The following is a 22,277-nucleotide window of genomic DNA, read 5'->3' as shown; positions in this document are numbered from 1 at the left end:
AAAGAAAAGAAAAGAAAAGAAAAGAAAAGAAAAGAAAAGAAAAGAAAAAAGAAAGGAAAGGAAAGGAAAGGAAAAAGAAAAAGAAAGAAAGAAAGAAAGAAAGAAAGAAAGAAAGAAAGAAAGAAAGAAAAAAGAAAAAAAAAGGATTGGCTCTGCATCTGTGGCATTTTGTTAGGAGTTAGTTGGACAGTTAGGTGGTCAGGGTCCCCAACAAGAAAATACAGAGTCGGGACAGCTAAGATAAAACAGCACTGACATCCTGTTTTGCAGCTTAGACAGGACCGCACTGACATTCTGCTTTGCAGCCTTTGCAGAAATGACTTCTGCAAAACATCCTAAAATAAGACAATTTACCACAAAAGCATTTGTCGATATCACGGGCACGGAGCAGGTAAGACCTAAGCCCCCAGATGTCAGCAAAAAAAGACCATCAGCACGTGGACATTAACCCAATAGGTAGACAGATAGGTGATCAAAGCTGTGATTGGCACAACTCAACACATCCTGATTGCTTAAGAAAGTTCCTCAAAAGAGCTCATAAAAACCCCTAAACTTAGAAATGCCAGGGGAAACCCACTGGGGCCCCCCTCCCTCTCCAGGAGCTTTATACTCTTGCTCAGTAAACTTTGCTTTGCTGCCCACCACTCTTCATCCGGTCTACCTCTTCATTCATTGAATGAATGACCAAGAACCCAGGCGCTACGGGGACAAAAATCCTGTACCAATTTCATAGTATGTTGAGGGGATCCCCAAGAGCAGCCCCAGGTTTTGATGCTTTACTAAGAGGACTCATAAGGCAGCATACAGCCATACTCACAGCTATGAATTGTTACACTGAAAGGATACAAGGCATAATCAGCAAAGAAAAAAGGTAGATGGGGTGAAGCCTGGGGAAAACCAAGCATAAGCTTCAAAGATTCCTCTCCCAGAAGAGTCACCCAGGACACACAAGTTCTGACAGCGTGTGTGAAATGTTACCAACCAGGGATCTCATTAGAGATTTGTGCCCAGGATTTTTATTGGAGACTGGTCAGGTAGACACTATCTGCCTGGCATGTAACCAAATTCCAGACTCCCCGAAGGAAAGCAGGTGCTCGGCATCAAGTGCATCAAGTGCACTGTTTGCACAAACCATGTATGTAGAGTGGGTTACTCTTACCATTTAGAGGGCCAGATCCAAGTTCCCAGACACCAGTAAAGGACCAAGCTTGCAAGCAGGCCTTTCTAAGGATAAGCAGTCTCAAGTTTGCTGTGGGAATTCTTTCCTGCACACAGGAGAACAAAAATCTAAATATCTAATTAATACCTGCCCACTGACCACTAAATTCTCAGAACCAATTGATGTATTGAAATCCTTAAAAAAACACACACATAGTGAGTGTAATTCAGTGCTTCAAAATATATGCATTCAGCATATTTGTACTGTGTCAGCCTGTGCCCCAGGCATTAAGGAAATAACAAGTCCCTTAGTCCCCTTCCTTTAAGAACTTTCAGACCAACAGGGAAGATAAGAGGAGTACGTAAAGAGTGAAAGCACAGGTTGGCATGCTATGAAGGCCATAAAAGAGGTATAAACTAGGTCAGGTAGTGAAGGGAGAGGAAACTTCCTGCTGTGATGAACCAGGAAGATTCTGGTAAGAATTGCCATAGAGCTGCAGTTTTAAGGACAGGTAGGATTTGGGAGTAAGTAACAGGTTAGGAAGAGCTCAACGAGGAGAATAAAAGTATCATTCCAGCCACAGGAAGCTACATGAACAAAGTACAGAGGCAACTAGAAGGAAAAGGGAATATGATTTGAACAGAAGACAAGGTTGAAAGAAAGAGGTAATAGATGGTAAGAGTTAAAAACAGAAGCTGGAGGGGCCTGAGTGGCTCAGTCAGTTAAGCATCCGACTCGGTTTTGGCTCAGGTCATGATCGCAGCATTGTGAGATCGAGCCCCATCAAGCTCCACGCTGGGTGGGGAGTCTGCTTAAGATCCTCCCTCTCCACACTGGGTGGGGAGTCTGCTTAAGATCCTCCCTCTCCTCTGCTTAAGATCCTAGGTGGCTCAGTCAGTTAAGCATCTGCCTTTGGCTCAGGCTATGATTTCAGGGTCCTGGGATCCAGCCCCGCATCAGGCTCCCTGCTCAGCAGGGAGTCTGCTTCTCCCTCTGTCCTTTCTCCCACTTGTGTTCTCTTGCTCTCTCTCAAATAAATAAATAAAATCTTTAAAAAAAAGATTTTCCCTCTCCCACTGCCCCTCCCCCTGCTCACGTGCTGTCTCACTCTCTCGCAAAATAAATAAATAAAATCTTTAAATAAATAAATAAATAAAAACAGAGGCTGTATCAGATCAGTGAAGGTCTCGGACGTCAGACTGAGATCGTCCTTTATGTGGTAAGTAATGATGAGCATGCGTGTGCATGTGTGTTTGTGTTTTTACTTTTTTAATTGTGCTACTTTAGCATGAATGAAGGAAAGGAGTGATAGCCAAAGGGCCAAGACTTTCTTAATAAACTTCACAACAGCCAACGAAGGCTAGAAGTAGCAAAGGTGGTGAAATAGAAATATCATTAGGGAAGAACACTGAGAAGGAAGCCGTAACAATGTTTCTTTATTAAGAAATGCATGAATCAAACAAGACTTGAGGTTCTTAAACTGAGTTAATTCGTGCACCAAACCAAGAATGCCTGGAAAAACAGGTAGGTTAAAGGTAAAAACTAATACCATGGCAGAAAATTCAGTGGACTTCTCCGGTGGAGATGAGGAATCAGCGCTCAGGAGAGAGGCTGTGGCTGGAACTAGAAACATGGCAGTTGCCAGCCTAGAGTCTCAACTGCGGGTGGTTGAACTCAGCAAGGGAAAGACTGCAATGAAAAAGCAAAGAGAAGAAAGCAGATGATATTGTACTTTTCAAGGGAAAAGAGAAAGAGAAGTCAGGTTGGAAAAACAAAACAGTAGTGTGTCACAAAGCTGGGGAAAGAATTTCAGGGGAGAGGAAGCTGTCCACCTAGCCAAGTGCCGCAAGAAGCAGAGGCAGAGTGGGGCAGAGAAAAGGGCGCTCAACTCGTAACGGGCATGTCACCAGTGACCTTTGCCAATCAAAGACAGGGTGGGACAGAAAACCGTCCCACAGAAAACTGTGTGTGAGCCAAGGCCTCTTGTCACTGTGAAAAAGAAGGTGAGATGAAGTTCTGGAGGCTAGAGAAAGTAGTAGGAAGAGTAAAGAGAGTGGTAGAAAGAGGGGACCCATCCTTCAAAAGAAGAGATGGTTGTAGAGACACAGTGTCTGAACAACAGTGGCATCGGCTGAAGTACTAGAATGGCTGCCTGCCCCTTCTCTTCAGGTGGGCAGAAATGAGGAGATGCTCGGGGAGTCAAAGGTGTTCCTCACAATCCAAAGGACAGTGATGATTGTGCAAAGCAGCCACTTCCTCAGCCAGCCACGGTGGATCATGGCAGAATGAAGGAGGAAACAAAGTGCAGAACAGCCTAGGCCCTTCCAATGGAACACTGGTGGGAAAGTGGTGGAGGCTCCATCTTCAGTAACAGATGTGTCAACAGAAAAACCTCCCTGTCAGAGGCAGAGGGTTCACTTCACTCCAGAATTAGTCATTTGTGGGTCACTAACGCTCCTTTTGAGGAAAGGTGATCCTGTCCACTGCTGGAAGCTTACCTGTCGGGTATCTACCAGCAGGCACAATATTTTTCCCAGGACACACAGACCCACTGGTAACAGGTATTTTGGAGAAGCCAAATACTATGCATGCCAAGTCCACAGCTATGCATTTCTTTTGCCTCGAGCCAACAGAACTTGGCTCTTGAGCTTGACAGAGAGTTAGCTCTATAAACACATACATACACACACACTGAGTTCTCTTTAGACAGACTACTTCAGTTCAAGTCCTGACGCCACCACTAAATAGCTTTATGACCTGAGACATCACTTAATCTCTGTTTTCTCATCTATAAAACGGGCGTAACAATAGTATCTATCTCATAAAGTTGTGATGAGGATTAAATGAGCTAATTTTTGTAAATGTTCAATAACTGTTAGCTATTACTATCTCTTTTGAGTCTCACTGTAATTCCATGAAATAAAGTCAGGTAATCATTAACATCTCCTATTACTAATAAGGACACTGAGGCTCAGAGAGGAAATTTCACACAGAACAGGACACAAGGCAGAATCTTAAAATAGTCCAGTCTCCTCCACGAGCTGCACAAAGCTCCCCTTGATCAGCCGACTGCCTACCTCTCTGGCCTCAGCTCCTTCCAGTCTTGCTTTGAACATAAAATTGTGCCCACCACACAATTTCCTGCCCCTCTTAACTTTCGGGTCCCTATTCATCCATCAATCTCCTCTCAAGTGCTGTCTCTTCCAGGAAGCCCTTGGCACTTGATCCCCCTTCCCCTCACAACCCCATCTCCTTCCTCTATGCTCACATCTATTAACATCACATTGCATGGTAATCACAGAGGTCTGTCTTCCCTGCTGATTTCTGAGCCTAAGAGAATTTCTGGCACATAATAAACACTCAACAAGTGTTTCTCCAATGAACACTTGTCTCCAAACCTGATATTCTTCCCACAAGAGCACGCTTCCCCTTTTATCAACAAATGTTCACTATTTAGTAATAGTCTAAAAAGAGAGACAAAAATCAACCAATCGTACTGTATTTATATATTAAAACTAACACTTCGTCATTGTAACTAGAAAAGACAACAGACAAATACATCATTCAAAGACCTGACCCCTCCCACCCACGGTTCATGTGCCTTTGGTCTCCAAGGAAAGAGACCAAACCTAGGTCTATCAAAGGACTCTGCCTAGGCTCCATTAACCCAGTGAAAAGGACCTGCACTTGGTGCAGGAAGAAGACAGGTTCAAAGATCTCATACCCTAACACTCCCAGGGGAGATGCCTTCCTGAGCTCCTCATGTCAGCCCAAGACTTGTTTTCAGTTCTTGACTGCTCAGAGAGTGATACAGGGAAAAGCTTATCAGAGAAGGAAAAAGCAAGCACATCCACTCCATCCTCACTTTCTCACACACCAAGCAAACACTGGTGCTCAGCTCCAGGGTAGGCTCACATGTGTCCCCGCAGAATCTGGCAGCTGGAGCCACATCTCCCCATACCCTTGGTTCCCAGCTACCACCTGGATCACGTGGGGAAGCAAGTGTCTTCTCTACATCTAGGTATCTCTAGTAACCAAGGTGAATCTCCCCAACGGCTCTCCCCGAGGAACTCTGGGTATATATCAGGTTTTCCCTCTGGTCTGGATAAAGCAGACAACACTCAAGAAAACATAAACACAGACCTGGAAACACACAAACACAGTTAGTGTACTTGTGTTTGACACTGACTACTGAAGGAAAAAGGCCATCTAGTTTCTTGAAATTTCCCATAAATGATCATTTTGTGGCCCAAGCCTCCCTTCTGTCCCCTGAAGAAATTCAGGGACCTCTAAACACAGCAGCACATGCTGAGCACAAGACATTCAACAAATCACTACCCAAATTCAGCATGCAGTGGGTGTCAACTACTCCCAGAATCTTAAAGTCAATTCTGGAGATTTGAAAAAAAATGTCTTAGTATCTTTCTGGATCCAAGCCTCAATCATTTACCAAAAGCATACCTGGTCCTTTACTGAGAAATGGTTAGTTAATATGCTTAGCTCCAAAGCAGGGCATATTTATCCTCTTGGAATACTATGGCTCCAAGTGGTCCAGTCCATAAATTAGTATATGGAGTCACTATTTTCCTATACATATGTAGAAGTCTTGAATTAAATAGCAGCCCCATTTCTACAAGTACCTGTTGCAAAAAGCTTTTAAAATATATATTTTTTTACCAGTAGCCATAAGTCCAAAGAAATGTGCCTTCCATCAAATCGATCTTCCACATTGGGGGGTGTTAATCATTTCCATAATTTAGGCTGTTTGTCCTAAAGATAAATCCAGTTATCTCACTCACAAGATTGAGACACTTCCATTAGTTCCTTGCAGCCTCCAAGGCAAAGAGCAAGTTTTTGGCCTGGTTTCACCGTTGGACTTCAGCCCACCACATGAGCAGCCCCTCCAGTAACAAATTATCGGCCCTATATGCCAATACCATGGTCTCTCCCCTGGTATCCCATGCCCTTCCTACCTCTGTACCACTGAACATGAAAGTCTGTGAACCTATTCTTTCTACGTCATCCCCTTCTCAATCTAGCAAACTCCTCCTGGGCCATGGTTCCACCTCATTTGTTACCTCCCAATGTTCCCAGGCAGTGCTCTCTGCAATCTCACAACGAGCTGCGTGTGTTTCCACTGGGACATTTACACGAAACTCTAAGTACTCTTTACCATTGTTGCCCTTATCATGGGCACTTTCTTGTTCTTTTTTTAATCCCCAGAGTCTGGTTGTCAACTTAATGATTAGATAAAAACTCTATAGAAGAGTGAGGCAAATATCATCAGCCCCTGTTTTCTATAGGTAGAAACTGAAGCATCTGTAAAATTAAGGGATTTGATGAAGTACAGTTGGATGATGGCAATGCTTGTACAACAGGAACTCTCAAGAGCCAACAGAGGCATCCAAGAGGAAGGGATGAAGAGAAGAAAGAGGGAAGGGAATGGACACTGAACAGCGACGCAATGCAAGTCACAATGTTAAACACTTTAATATATCCATTATCTCATTGATTCCTTACAACCACTTTGTGAGAGATGGAAGATGGATGCAATTTTTCAGAAAAGAAAACTCAGATTCAGAGAGGTTAATTTACCTGTTCAATTACACAATTAATAAATGGATCCGAGGTTTAAACTCAATACTGTCTGACTGTAAAGCCAAGTTGATTCCATGACAATGACCTCTATAGGGAACATGCTCTTCCAGACTCACACTTGCCCATGGACACAATCCAGAAACACTTTCCTTGCTATAGCCACTCTCCTATCACCTTGCCAGCCACTGTGCTTCACAAGATTCCGGCTTCTGACTTTCCACCTATGACTGCACCTCACAACCACCTGTTACTAACCATCAGACAGCAACATATCCTCAGGATTCTAGCAAGAACACAGGGATTATATTTGCAGAAAGGCGGTATGACGCTATTTCAAAAACATCTACGTGTGCATGCTATCAGAGTGAAGTGCTCTGAGTAGGGTAACTGGTACAAAGAATTCTTTAATAAATCCCTTCAACATGTGCAATATGAAGACCAACTTTGTTTTTACTCAAGTTCTTCATATATTCTTCTCATTTATCAAGTTGTGATACCCCAAAATAAAATGTAATTGGGGTGTTCCAGAAATTAAGCATAAGGAAAGGATTACTTGCCAGTTCTCTAGATCATATTTCACTTATTCTGGTCCCAGACAATCCTGCTTCTTAATTGCCAAGTAGGCACCTGTCTCCTTGGCCTGTGGCATGTTGGTAAAACCAGACTTTTCTCCTGAAAGACTTATATCAAGTCCATCATTACTGTTTCTATGGTAACAGAAATGTTCCAGGTTTCCTAGAACAGTCCCAGTTTCAAATAGCATAATCTGTTATGAGCCCCATGCCAAGCAATATGCTTCAACACAGGATTCGGCAAATGTGGATATAACATCTTTCCTCTAAAGAACCCCTAGAAAGAGGCAGTACTTGCTAGGGGACAGAGCACAGTCTTTTGAGTCACGATAAGTAACCGGAATTCAAATGTTTGTTTTGCCATTCACTAACTGTTAACCTTGGGCAATGTACTTAACTTCCCTGCTTCCATTTCCTCATCAGTAAAATGGGTAATCATCATCTAGTTCAGAGAACTGTCCTTCCAATTAGATGAGCAATGGCCTAGCAAGGGACTGACACATAATAGTATGTACTCAGTAGATAGTAAGCATTCTTTTTACCACCATGTTCTTGTTCTTATTCATAACATCCCTAAAAGGAATGGAAAAGAAAGATACAATTTTGCTTTTCTAAGCAAAAGACCATAAATGATGTGATTTACCTAATGTAAACAGAGCTACTACTTTACTTCCTGAAACACAGCACTTCAGTTACTATATTACAGCCCAGTATTGATACTGAAAAGGGGCGTTAAGTTGCTGACTCGTCACTTTGTGATCAAGTCTCACCCCCAGATATTTCCTGCAAGACTTAAACTTAGTTACTGCTGTCTCTAGGTAATAAAATTTCCGGAATTTCATGAGACAAGCTCTTTTTCAAGTATTATCTTGTATGGTCAAAACATTTGCCAAGCTATGCATCCTCATTCTGCATCTAGAACTGTTTTCAGCTTCTTCCTTCTATGAACGACAGAGTGGAATGCTATGAGGGTGCAGGCAGACACTCTGTGGGTGAATGTGACTTTCTCATACTTTACAGACAATGAAATTGACATTTTTGCTTGGAAAGATTATCCTCTGATGATCCAAATCATGGGCTCTAGAAGCAGACTGCCTGGGTTCAAATCCCTGTTCTTCCTCTGATTAGCTATGCCATCTTGGGTAACTTATTTAAGTTATCTGTGCCTTAATTTCATCATCATCAAAGGGGAAAAATAATAGTACTCAAAATAGTATCAATAGTAGACTACTGTGCAAATTAAATAAATGGATGTACAAACAGCGCTTAGAACAGTGCCTAGTACATAGTAACTGCTCAAATATCATCATCATCATTTACCTGCCTCACAAGGTTTAAAAAAGCAATCTGAAGCAACTAGATATAGTGAAATATGTTACATTAGCAACAAAGGGCATACCAGATCAGATAAAAATACTTTTGAAATAACTTTTGAGGAAGATGAATCCTACCTAACCAATTACCCCAGGGGCTGTCCATGCAGTAGGCCCATAGCATTTGCCCCTGAATGCCTGTGGTTTCAACTATTCATAAGGCACCTTGAATACATGTCACATAGAACTGTAGTTACAGCAAAAATGGCGCCAGACAGGTATGAGGTGGTGAGTCCTTGGCTGATGAGTCTTTGGCCAACCACCCAGCAATAGCATCTCAATTCATTTTTGCTGGTTTCATTGATTAAACGTGACCTCATTTAATCCTCAGAGCAACTTTGTGAGGCAGGTATGATCATTCCCATTTTAGACACACTGAAGAAATGATATGCCATGGTGACAGCTGCAGACCTGGGGCAGCAGAGGTTTAAGGATGCAGACTAAGCATGTGCGAAGATGGGAAATCTGAAACCACCCTAGAATCCACTCCAATAAGAATCAAAGAAGTAAACTGAAAACCCAGACCCCTTACTCCTAAAACTCAAATGACTCATCTAAAACAAGCAATGGTAAGGAATCTTCCCTAATAAATCTAACATGTCATAGTTGAGTCTTTCTCCCAGTACAGATGGCTGGTGGAAGGGGTGGGAGTGGCTGAGGCACAGATCTGACTGAGCCACTTGGCTTGGCCTGGGATCCAGCCCCTGCCCTCAGCCTCGCAGCCCTATGTTTTAATCAGCTGACTCAGCCAGTGGCAGGAGAGCTCAGGCGCCTGTGGCCATGAGTAATGGTGGCACAAAACACATCTGTCTAATCAGAAGCTGATGGCATCAGTTCCATCAAGACGTATGGTAAAACAATGCTTTTGAAAGGGAAAAAAGAAATGTCTAGTCACCCAGAAGTTAAACAATGCCAGTCTTTCTCCCTCTGACTTGGAATACAAATTCATGGAACTGTTTACTGGGTCTTATACTCCCACCCCTCAAGGATTTATTAGTGCTTTTACAGAAAGACAACTTATCTAGAAATAATAAACCAAATCCATTTCTACTAGTAGTAGCTGTGACGTGTCTAGAAAGTATGGCATTAGGAAATACTTTTATTTTGGCCTTAAAAAAAAAATCTCTATCCTCATTATGCAGGATAACACACAGGAAAGTGTTTCATAGGGTGTAAGTACACATTTCACATACATAAGGACCTGAAGATCACTGTACCATGTTTCAGCAAAAATTTCATTTCAGAAGAATCATTCTTTCATTTGTTCATTTATTAATCCATTAAAAATACTTAACTAAGTTCCCATCGAGTGTTAAGCAATGTAGATGCAGAAGGAAACCAAAAAGTCCAAGTCTGTGGGGGCTCAGTCTTTTCCCAAATTGGTCTTCTCATCTCCATCATATTCCAACCACACCTGGTACTCTCTGCTCAATCCTATCTCTCTCCCTCTCCCTCCTTGTCTCTCCCTCCCTCCTTCTCCTCATCCCTTCCTCCTGTATCTCCCTCTGCTTGAGCTCTGAGCCACTCAAGAGTGTGCTTCTCCCACATTCTGCAAAAATCATAGCACAATGTCAAGTCCCTAGTACATAGTGACACACATAGCCTTATTACCAGAAATAACCTGCTTTTACTATACACTTCTGTCAACCAACCTTCCCCAAAGTTACTGAAAGCAGTTCTCCTGCCCAAAAATCTAAGGAGGTTCTGGATTAATAGTAACAAATAGACAAGCAGAACAATTCACCTCTCAATGATCTATGGATCGTGCGTTCTGCTTGAGGGTGTCAGCTGGGGAGACACTTAGAATATCATAAGGGGCACCAAAAGTTGGAAGCCACAGGAAGTGGAAACATTTTCCCACACCTGATTTATCTGGATGTGTTAATTCTCTACCAAAAAGATGGGCAAATGTAGATGAAAGAACAACCAGAACCATAGATTTTTAAGACTCGAAGTTACCTCCTCTGGTCCTAACCCCTCACTTTATAAAGAAACCAAGGCTCAAGGCGAAGATACGACTAAGATTACACAGCTTGTCTTTGGGGTAGAAACAGAAGCTGAGGCACTGCCTCCCAGTGCAGGGCCCATTCCAGAACTGCTAGGAGCTGAATGCATGCATGTCTGGAAGCAGCCCTTGAGGCGGTGGCTTCCCCGGTATTCAGCCATGTCCCCACAGGCACACTGCCTTTCCAGTTACTCTCCCTGCTTCTTCCTTGTGCACCTCTGCCTTGCTTAAGGCAACTAGAGATGGCCCTGGGGCTCTAGGACCCTCTGCCAATGAACAGCTCTCTTGAATGGCAAGCCTACATTTATTCTGTAAAATGGGACTATTTCCTGTCCTTTTCTTCAGTTCAGAATTGTGACAAAGATCACCCAGATGTTAGACATCAAGGAATCATATTCTTCAAAGAAAACTTAGAGTAGGAATCCAATAGAGGATCCGCACTGTAGTTAAGTCCAACTGAAATGTTAAGCCCATGAGTTAGATTCCAGATTTTATAAAGACCTACAATACTTTTGATCTTTCTACATTTAAACATCTTTTTAAAAATAGCATACACACTTGCATGCAATTCAAGTAACAATCACACCTGACACTTGGTCCTTAATAGTGACTCTGGTAGGGGAAGGTAGAGTAGGTGTCATTCTTCCCAATTTACAGAAGGGAAAACATGTTCAGAGAGGCTACCTGTCTTGCCCAAAGTCACACAGGTACTAAAATACGATGCAGGAGCAATGATCTTATCTAAGGCTCCTCCCTGTGCACCTTAGCTATAGAATTCTCCGCTCACATTCTGCACTTCAACAACGCTGATGAGCTACCTTTTCGGTTACGTTTGAGACATTTAAGACACATGAGTCATTTCACAAGAAACACAGCCTGATCCTAACCACCAGCAACAGCCCCACAGCAGGCACTTCCCTCTGCTGGAAACTCTGTGACACCAGGGAATTAATTATGGGGTGGGGTAGACTTTGGGGTTCACAAACAAGATTAACCTTTATGATGATCTTAATTATTTTTGTAAGTTCTTTTTTTTTTTAAAAAGATTTTATTTATTTGTCAGAGAGAGAGCACAAGCTGGGGGAGCAGCAGGCAGAGAGAGAAGCAGGCTCCCCGCTGAGGGGGAGCCAGATGTGGGACTTGATCCCAGGACACTGGGATCATGACGTGAGCCAAAGGCAGAGGCTTAACTGACTGAGCCACACAGGTACCTGAGTTTCTTTTGTTTGTTTGGTTGGTTGGTTGGTTTTTAGCAATCTCTAATAATGTGGGGCTTGACCTCACAACCCCAAAATCAAGAGTCACATGCTCTTCTGACTGAGCCAGCCAGGAGCCCCATCATTTGTTCTTTTTTTTTTTTTTTTTTTTTAATTTACTCATATAGACACAGAGGAAAAGATTTGGAAGGCTATCTCCCAAGTTTTGCCTTGGTTATTTCTGAGTATGTATGTATGTATTATTATTATTATTAATCTGTATTTTGTCTTTTTCTACAATGAATATATGTATAAGTCTGGTAGTAAGAAAACAAATAATGATCTCACTTGTAACTTTTACCTGTAATCTAAAAGAAGCTGAACTCACAGAAACAGGGAATAGATTGGTGGTTGCCAGGGACTGGGGAGTGGGAGAAATGGGGAGATGGTGGTCAAAGGGTATGAACTTCCAGTTATAAGATGACTTAAGTTCTGAGCATCTAATATACAGCTCGGCAACTATAGCTAAAAAAGCAGTATTATATATTTGAAAATCGCTAAGAGAATAATTCTTAAATGTTCTCACTACAAAAACATAGTAGCAATACATACACATATGAAACCATCATGGACTTACACAATGTTATATTCCACTTCTACCTTAACAGAGCTGGTGGGGGAATCACACAATAAAGATTTTTAAAAATTTTTTAAAACACATTCTTCATTCAGATAAAGAAGAAAGGGGTTATCTTCACAACGGGTTGGGAAGCTCTATTACTGTAAACTAAGTGCATGAAAAATGTAAATAATACCCAACCCCCAGACCAGAACCTTTGCCCTACTTCTCCATTTGGATACTCTCAGCCCCCAAGAATATAAAACAATATGCCAGAACACCACTTTTATACAAATATTTTGGGGAAAAAACTTGTTTTATATATTGAAGCTAAGTTCAACATATGAAGTCACATTTTAAAAATCACATAAATTCTTGGGGCGCCTGGGTGGCACTGTCGTTAAGCGTCTGCCTTCGGCTCAGGGCGTGATCCCAGTGTTCTGGGATCGAGCCCCACATCGGGCTCCTCTGCTATGAGCCTGCTTCTTCCTCTCCCACTCCCCCTGCTTGTGTTCCCTCTCTCGCTGGCTGTCTCTGTCAAATAAATAAAATAAAATCTTTTTTAAAAATCACATAAATTCTTAAAACAATTTTTCAAGCTTGCTGGAGTCCATCTGAACCATACCCCAACCCCTAGAAGGGCTTGTCAGTTTCGTTATTGGAGATTCTTCTAGGGAGAAGTTTGGAAAGCCCTAAGGCAAACACTACCATCTTATTCACCCCCTTTTTAAGAGACACTAAGTCACTTTTCCTGTCAGTTTTTTTTAAAAAATCAATTTTTTCTTCATCTGCTATAACTTTAAAATTCCTTATAAAACAGGTGGCAGGAAACATATTACCAGGCAAATCTGGGAGCCCACAGGGGCATAATTCACTCTACCTCCCTTTCTCAGAATGGGAAACTGCCTGGCCTGGCACCCTGGGTTCTGAGGATGGTGGGGCCTGAGCTGCCCCGATTGGGCAGGACAGCAGACCACTCTGTACAAGGTGCTAATTCATTCATTCCACAAATGTTTATTGAGCAAAGGCTGCAAAGGCCTCTTAGGGGACAGTGGGATCATTCACAAGCCAACGGTCAGGTCTAACGGATCAGCTGTGGACAATCAATCTTTCATTAGACCTCAAACCACCTCTAGGATAAAGCAAACAGGGCTCCTGCCCCACTCACTCACTAGCAGCTGGGGGGAATCAGGCAGGCGTTCTGGAACAGGACTGCTGCTTGAGAGAGGCTAAGGCAGTCACTTATCCCCACCAGAATGACTGAAACTCCTGCACCATTAATGGTGTAACTCCTCTAAAATGCTTTGAACAGTGTCTGGCACCTACTGAGAACTCAGTAAAAGTCATTTTTGCTGCTACGATTCCAGCTTGCCCTTACTCAAGCAGCACCAAAAAAGGTGGAAAGAACACAGGTTTTAGAATCAGAGAGACTAGATTTGAATCCCAACAATGTTGCTTACTAGCTAGGTGACTAAGGGAAGCAATCTTTCTGAGCCCCAGTTTCTCATTTGTAAAATGGGGTAAATGCCAGTATACCTTTCCTCATGTGGCTTTGTGAGAACTAAAGACACATGATATGCAAAGAATGTCTGGCCCATAAATGCCCAATAAAGACAGCCAATATCATCACTGCCTTGCCTCCTTCTCCACCACTCTCAACAGGTCCTGGCATCCGATTTCACCCAGACACCACACTAAGGGGCAGAAGGACTACAGTAAAGGGGGGGGGGAGAACACCTGGAGACCTTCCACAGAACCCCCTCCCCGCCCCCATCAAAGTCCTCCATTCCTTTCACTTGTCTTCTGTTTGCCTGCTGCACCCAACTGATGGCTGGGGCCACCATTCCCTCACTGGGAATGGCTGCCAAGAAGGGGACAGGAAGCTGGACAGCAGTTTGAATCATTCCACCCTCCAATGCCTGTCTGTCTGAAGCCCACTGGGCTTCCTCTGCACATCGCTGCCAGGCCCTATGGGACGGGAGGCTGACGGTATGATCCACAGTCTGTTCGTATCCAGGCTTCCATCTCAACCCAAAGCTCTAGAGGCCGCTGGTCACAAACCAGCACTCAATGAAAACGAGGACTTTTCGTTCAGACAGAAAATGGAGCCCCTCAAAGTCCAAGGGAATTTATAAAGGCAGAAGGGAGGAAAGGGAAGAGGGAGGAAACAGGATGGATGGGGAGAGAGGGGCCCACTGCTGATGGAGCTGTATATGTCCTGGTTGCTGAAGCAGTTGGTTTTCCATCCTGCAAGATGAAAAATCCCATTCCTGTGATTTAGAACTCACGACGGGACGAGGTCTGGGTGTAGGAAAATAATTCCAAAACAAAAACTGCTTGTTTTCCAAGTAAAAATCACCAGCCTCCGGTTTCCCCTTCCCAACACCCCACCTGTAGATAGGTTCTAACGCCCGGACTGTACCTCACCTGAGCAATCTGGGGGCAGTTCCTCTGCAGTCAGGTCCCTCCAACAGCCAGCCAAAAGCCCAGATCAGTCCTCAAAAGCCCCAGGAAACGCTACAGCCCAGCAGAACCTCCGTCTAGCCGGTACCTGGGCTTCCTGAAGACTCGGCTCCCGGGGCAGCGGAGCTGGCTCTTACAGGCGGGGATTGGAGGAAGGGGGTTTGCCAGAAGCCAAAACGCTCCTCGCGTCTCAGAACTCAGAACACTACAAAGCATAAGTCAACACCAACACCTCCCTCATTTAACAGAGACCCGGAGAGGGAAAGAAAGTTGCCCGAGATAACATCTCGAGTGGGCAGAGAAATACAGACTAGAACCCTGCTGCTGTGAGTCGCAACCGGGCCGGGAGGGCGTCTCGCCGCCTCCCGCGTCCTCGAGTCCGCAGACCCAGCACGGTGGTGCAAACCCCGAAACCCTCGGCGCGGCGCGTTACCTTCCTCCGGACCGGGCTCGGCAAGGCTCCTGTCCCCAGAAAGCGCGCCGGCGGCTGTGCCCCGCACCGGTCCAGGTGTTGCCCCGCCGCTGTCAGCGCAGTGCTGCGGGTGCAGGCTCCCCCCTGCGGGCGGCGGGCGGGCACGCAGGGGTGTCTCCCGGGAACGCGGGCCAATGGCGTGGCGCCCGGGCCTCGCCCCGCCCTGCCCCGCCCCGCCCCCGGCGCCGGGCGCTCGGGCCGGATTCCCTGCCCTTCTTCAGCTTCCCTGCGCCCCTTCTGTTTCTTCTCTCCCCTTTGGTCCTCCCTGCCTGGGCCTCCTCAAGTGCACCTTGCCCTCAAACAACTTTTTTTACTGCGCAGATAAAGAGTGCAGCAGTTATTTTTTGACCACTGTGCGTTAGGAGTCCCCGAAGCCCAAAAAGGTGGCGTGCTCTCCGTTCAGAGAGCGAGGTCAGCCGTCCCTCCCAGGAAGCGGGTGGGATCAAGATGTGTGCAATGAAGACGGGGTTACGCTGCTGGAAGGTGCTGGAAGGTACTGTATCAGGGCCAATTACAAAATGTTACCAATGATGGGGTCAGCCCAAGCAAACTTCTGGAAGAGGTAAACCTTAAAGCCCTCTCCTTTCTCCTCATCTCCCCTATTTGTGTTGTCCATCCAACAGAGGGTGGCCCAGGTCTGCCTTCGGTTCTTCCAAAAATCTTCCTTTTCTCAAACTTGCAAATGCAGATCCCCAAGGACTTCATTCAGGGGTGCTGGGCTGCTCCCCGGCCCGGGAATTCTTGCCCTGGGTTATGTGTGCATTCTGGCTTTCATCCAAGCTTTGGGAGTCTCCTCTGTCCCTGTACTGGGTGGGCACTGGGGATGCAAAAGAGGAATAACCACTCATCTTGCCTTTGAAGAGACATATTTGCAAATAATTTCGATTTAGTGTAATAACAGCTAGAATGGGCATGCAAAGTGTTGTAGAGTCACAAACACTGGGAGAGGAGGGCAATACAAATTTTAATACAGATGTGACCAAAATAAGTCTTGAAGGAAGGCTGTAAGTTAGATCAGATGGAAGGGCTGCAGAGAAGCAGGCAAGGACATACAGATGCCTGCCATATGTTGCACAGGGGGTGTGACAGTGAGGCAGAGATGAAGGTAAAGTGGCAGATGCAGAAGAGAGGCCATACCTGCCTTGCTGAGGGAAGCAGACTGTGTCCTGTTGGTGGGGGCTGCCGGTGAATGACTTTAAGCAGGGGAGTGGTCTGACCTCATTTGTCTGCTATCTCGTTTTCAGTGCTGTTTGTGTGTGCCTTGGTAATCCCCTTCCTGCCCCTCTCCAATGGGAAAGGCAGGCACTGGACCTTGCTCACCTTTGGGGGCCCTGCATTCTTGCTACAAGGCTTTGAAGGAACTCAATTCTCCCTATTCCAAGTGTCACTTCTCCCAGAAGAGAAATAGCAATGCCTGCTAGGGAGGGTGTGAAGAGTCTCACTTCAGGCTCTGGGCAAGAGCGGTGGGGGAGAAATTGAGGAAGAGTCTTGCTGGGGCCCTCATCGCAAAAAGTCAGAAAGCTCAGAGTTTAAAAGCTAGAGCCCTGACGTTAAATGGCCAACGTTCAAATACTGCCCCCGCTCCACTTCCTAGCAGGACCTTCAGCCAGTTACTTAACCTCTCTGTGCCTCACTTGGCTCATTTGTAAAAGAGATGATGATAATGCTCCTCTCAAGGCTACTGTGCAGGTTAAAATGAGAAAGTGCATGTGTATAGCCGAGTGCCTTGCACAAAGGAAGTACTGAATAAATCTTAGTTAACATGATCCCATCAAGTCAGCAGAAAGAAGCTTGTTCCTCTTAACCTATTGTAGTAGATTGTGGTTCTTCAAAATAGTTTGCATGTAAATGACATGCAAATTTCACAAAAAATTCTCTGTTGGAACTGGAGGGAAAAGCAAGGCGATAGGGATAATGCAGTGCAGGATTTAGTGTACAGAGTGGTGTGTGTCCCAACTCTATCAGTGGTCTCCGCTGCTGAACTAGCTAGCGGGTTGATTTAGGACAAGGCCCTTACCTGTTTAGGCCTCTGTTCCTCTCTAAAACAACATGGTTTTGAACTGCACAGGTTCACTAATACATAGATTTTTTTAAAAATAAATACAGTACTGTATATGCATTTTCTCTTCGTTACAATTTTCTCAATAACATTTTCTTTTTTCTTTAACCTCTGAACTTACTTTACTGTAAGAATACAGTATATAATGCATGTACAAAATGTGTGTTAAATGTTTATGTTGTTGGTAAGGCTCTCAGTCAATACAGACTACTAATAGTAGTAGTGGGGGAATCAAAAGTTATAGGTAGATTTTTGACTATGCAGGGAGGGGTGGGGAGGATAGGCGCCTTAATCCCTGAGTTGTTCAAGGGTCAGCTGTAGTCATATTTCCTGCCCCATGTAAGGGAGATGCTGCCATTTACATAGCACATTGCCTGGCCCTAAGTAAGATCTCAATAAATGTTAGCTAATGACATGATAATGGTTAGAAGAGTGGTCTTATGGAAAGGGAAAGGGAAAAATAATCTAATCGTAACATACTGGAAAGGGAAAATGTAATCCCAGAAAAAAACAGAACCTAAACGGGAAGATTGATGCTGGATCTGTGAAAATTGGGACAGGAGTAGAAGTGAGCTTAGAAACCTGCAGGTAGACAGAACACTGGCCTAGAAGAGTTTTCTAGCTGGACATAGGGTGTTTAAATCTGGACCCCCTGCCTGGTAAATTTTTACAACTCTGTAATAAAAGGGAATGCTGTTTGCCAGGGTGTGTGTGACTGCTCTCCAAGTGGTCCTCCTGGACTGGACGGTGGAATGCCACCAGGCCGGTGCTTTCAAATGAGAATCTGGGACTTCACCCCTAATACCACCCAGCTGTGATTTTGTAGAGTCACAGGCACATCACCCACGTTGTTTTGTTTTATCAGCCAGTTAGTAGATGAGTATATATCTGTCATACTAGGTATGGCTCCTTCAGGCTTGAAATATCTCCCCTCTATTTCAGAACCAACGAATCCTTCTCAGGCATCAGGACCTAGGACAAATGTCATGAAGTTCTGCCTTCCTAGGTTGAATGAATTAATCCTCCGAAACTTTGGAAATCCCACCATGTAGTCTTCAAAGCTTTTCTTGGCATTGATTTCATTTTCCTTCTAGTCATCGCAGGAAAAGCCACTCCCAATCAGGATAAAACCTGATAAATCTCACCCAATTCAGGGATACCCCTTGTCTCTTCGTATTTTTTCTCACTACCTCCATCCTTCCCCTGACACCATCTCTACCGCAAATGCCTTGCACACTATAGGCACCAATAAATGCTTGTTCAATCACATTGCAGGCCGGTCTCCCATAGAGGATACGTTATAGAGAGCAGCACTGTTGCCACCATGGAAAAGTGAAAAAACAGAAACAACTTCCTGTGGAGACATGACTTTATCTTTAAGCTATGTGGATTTAGAACTTCTTACCCACCAAAAATTGAAGATACTGCTGAAATGCTGTACAATTCCATCTACTGTGGCAATGTGGTTAGATGACGTGGAGCAGTGGGTATCAAATGTACAGCATTTAGAACACAATTCAGTCGTGGTACTGGGTCACCAAAGCAGGAACTTGGTTTTCTAAATAATTTGCAAATACTGAATATCTTTTTAACTTTTGGAAGTACAAAACTTTGGCCTTGAATCAAATTGTGTTAGCAATCTCTCCACAGTCTTTAATAATGCCCTGCATATCTACAGGGCTTCGTATTTTTCAAAGCCCTTTCACTTTAATTATCTTGTTTGATCTTCCCATCAACTCTATGATGTAGGAAGGGCTTCTCTTAGTAGGATCTGCATTTTACAGATGAAGATAGCAGGGGCTTAAGAGGACCAGGCCCTGAGCCCAGGCCAAATGGCAAGCTACTGACAAAGTCAAGGCTCTACTATACTAGAGAGATTTCTGATACTTATGAAAATTTTGGCATCATTATTTACGACCTTTATGAGCAGTAATCTTATACAGACGTTTTCATTTATATTCATGTACATACATTTTCATACAGAGTTCTTTTTACAAAGTGAAGAAAAACCTTTGTAGTGATCATTTCCCTCAGATATGTATGTGTAATAATTGTGATTTATTTCTTCAGTGCATTTCATCTCCGCATATCAACATGCATTCCAACATTAATTATTCTTTTAAAAAACCTCTAGGTTTATGTCAGTGTTTTTAAACAAATTTTCTTATTTTAATGTTTAAAGAACAAAGGTTACTTCAAAAAATAGAAGACCACAATTTAGATGAGATTCCTACAATAGCCAAATATAAAGAGACAGAAAGTAGAATAGTGTTTACCAGGGGCTGCGGGAAGGAGGTGATAGGGCTAGTGGGGAGTTACTGGGTACAGAGTTTCATTGTTGGATGTTAGAAAGGTCCTGGGGATGGATGATGGTGATGGTTGCAGAACAATGTGAATGTACTTCATGACACAAAACTGCACATGTAAAAATGGTTTAAAGTGGTAAATTTTGTGTTATGAATATTTCATCACAATAAAAGAGTAGAAGACCAGGTGGTTTTATTAATATGAGAGTCCCCCAGTAGAAGAAGGCTAGTTACAATGTAACCCATGACCTTTTTTGTTTTACTTTGTCTTCTTGAAATTTACCATACCTAAGAAGAGCCCCTTTACACTTGCTGTGGCAGAAAAGAGAGTGATCTGCAGGGAGTCCTACCAACTTTAAAAAAAAAAAAAAAATCCAAAATGAGGTTGAGGTTTGTGTGATAAAGTGAGATCCTAGTAGATTATTAGACCTCTGTTAATCAAGTGCCTCCTACCTGCTCGTATTGACCAACCGCTTTTTCCTATTATTTCATGTAACCGTGGGAGCAGCTCTAAACGGTAACAGATGGGAAACCAAGTTATATGAAGACTAGGTTACTTACTCAGGGCTACACAGCCAAACATCTTCCCAAAAGGCTGTCAAAACTCTGAAGCTGACTCCCCAGGGCGTAGCAGACTCTTCCTTCGAGTTACAGTGGTCTGGGTTAGGCAGGGAAATTTCCTCAAGTATTCCTTAAAACACGACTACTTCCCCTGGGCTGTAATTACTGTTACCTTCTCTTCACAAAATTACTGTGTCCTATGCGCTGTCCAAAATGGTAGCCACCAGCCACATGTGGTTATTGAGCACTAGAAGTGTGGCTAGTCTGGATTGAGATGTACTATGAGTGTAAAACACCCACTTAAAAAAAGAAAAAGTAAAATATCTCATCAACAATTTTTGTATTGATTACATTTGAAAGATAATATTTTGGACATACTGAATTAAGTACAACATATCAAAATTAATTTCATCTGTTTCTTCTTACTTTTTTTTATTGTGGCTACTAGAACATTTTAAATTAAATATGTGGCTCTCATTGTATTTCTACCGGACAAAGCTGCTCAAGGCTGCCTGAGTCACTTTCTCTACCTCAGTTTCCCCTTTGGAAGAAGGGGCAAATAACTTTTGAGTTAGTACATACAGGATAGGAGACACATATTGATAGACCTTGCCTTTGTATTCATCACTCTGCTTTCGAAGCACAGTAATAAAAAAATGTCATTACTACTGAGTGGCATTTTTATCAGGTACAGAGGAATCTTGATTAACCATACACTTCAAGGATGGAATGCCTGGTAAAAATAAAACATAATCTTGTTCTATACCTTGTTTGTTCAGTTATTCATTCATATATTCATTTCATATTACAAATATTTATTGAATGACACATTGTGTACCTGATACATGGCTATGAGAAATTCAGAGATGAACCAGATTAGTGTCTACTGCTGATTCTCTTTCAAAAATATATTAGTTTATTTCCTTGTTTTTGATGCTGAACATCACAGGCAGCCTGATATAATGAAAAAGCCCTTGCCCAGGAGACATAAGACCCATAGTCTAGTCCCGGTTTTATGAGTTATGTGAAATAAGCAGGTCTCTATGTGAAATAAGCAGCACCCACAAAATTAGAAAGGATAAAAATATCCACTTTGCCTATTGCAAAAATAAAATAATGGAGATGATAATCTACAAATTGCTATATCTTACTTATTAGAAGACACTATATCAGAAGTCAGAAGATTTGGTTTCCCTTCTGGACCCCTACTAACAAAATACTCTGTAGCTTTAACCTCTCACGCCTTGGTGTCCTTATCTCTCAAATGAAGAGGTTAGGGGTGCCTGGCTGGCTTAGTCAGAAGAGCATGTGACTCTTGATTTCAGGGTCATGAGTTTGAGCCCCACGCTGGGTGTAGAGATTACTAAAAAAGATAAATAAACTTAAAAATCAAATGAAGTTAAGAGGTTAGGGTGCATACATTCCAAGATCTTGTCCAGCTGAAGAACTTAGGATTTTAAAGTAATCATTCTCTGAAGATCAGCATTTCAATTTACTAGTCATAATTATGTCAGTTTTCTAGCCATAGATCTTAAAAGATTTAAATATATGAGACACTGGAAGCTTCTCTGGAAATCATGATTATTTGTTTGCAGAAGAATCTCTGCACTGGCTTATTTATTTCACAGGGTGTTTTGCCCTCTGTATTTTAAAAAACCAAACAGAAGAGGAAAAATTGTAAAGAAATAAAAACAGCCATTTGAGAGTTACCTACTGCTGTGTAGCAAACCACTCTAAAACAGTGGTGGAAACAATTTATTATTTCCCATGATTCCTTGGGTTGGTGGTTCTGCTGCTTCTCACCCACTGACTGGGGTTCCTTACACTGTTGCTCTCAGCTGAGTGCTCAGCTGAGGCTAGAACATCGGAGATGGCCTCTCATTCTCCAGGGCTG

The 22,277-nt window shown here is 43.3% G+C and overlaps 1 protein-coding gene across 16 annotated transcripts in view; it reads right to left on the bottom strand.

The window, feature by feature from the left end:
- SYTL2 (synaptotagmin like 2) overlaps positions 1-15,570 on the bottom strand; it is a 117,082-nt gene extending 101,512 nt beyond the window's left edge. For 12 of the 16 annotated variants that reach the window (XM_011222438.3, XM_034666190.1, XM_034666191.1 and 9 more), the window contains exon 1: positions 15,419-15,570. The gene's annotated coding sequence lies outside the window, so the exon portion shown is untranslated. The other 4 variants (XM_034666182.1, XM_034666183.1, XM_019797583.2 and 1 more) reach the window with 4 other exon arrangements.
- Positions 15,571-22,277: the final 6,707 nt, after the last annotated feature.

Source organism: Ailuropoda melanoleuca, chromosome 8 (assembly GCF_002007445.2).
Source record: "Ailuropoda melanoleuca isolate Jingjing chromosome 8, ASM200744v2, whole genome shotgun sequence".
Lineage (NCBI taxonomy): Eukaryota > Metazoa > Chordata > Mammalia > Carnivora > Ursidae > Ailuropoda > Ailuropoda melanoleuca.
The sequence above is the reverse complement of the archived record's forward strand: the minus strand, read 5'-3'. Positions and strand labels throughout refer to the sequence as shown.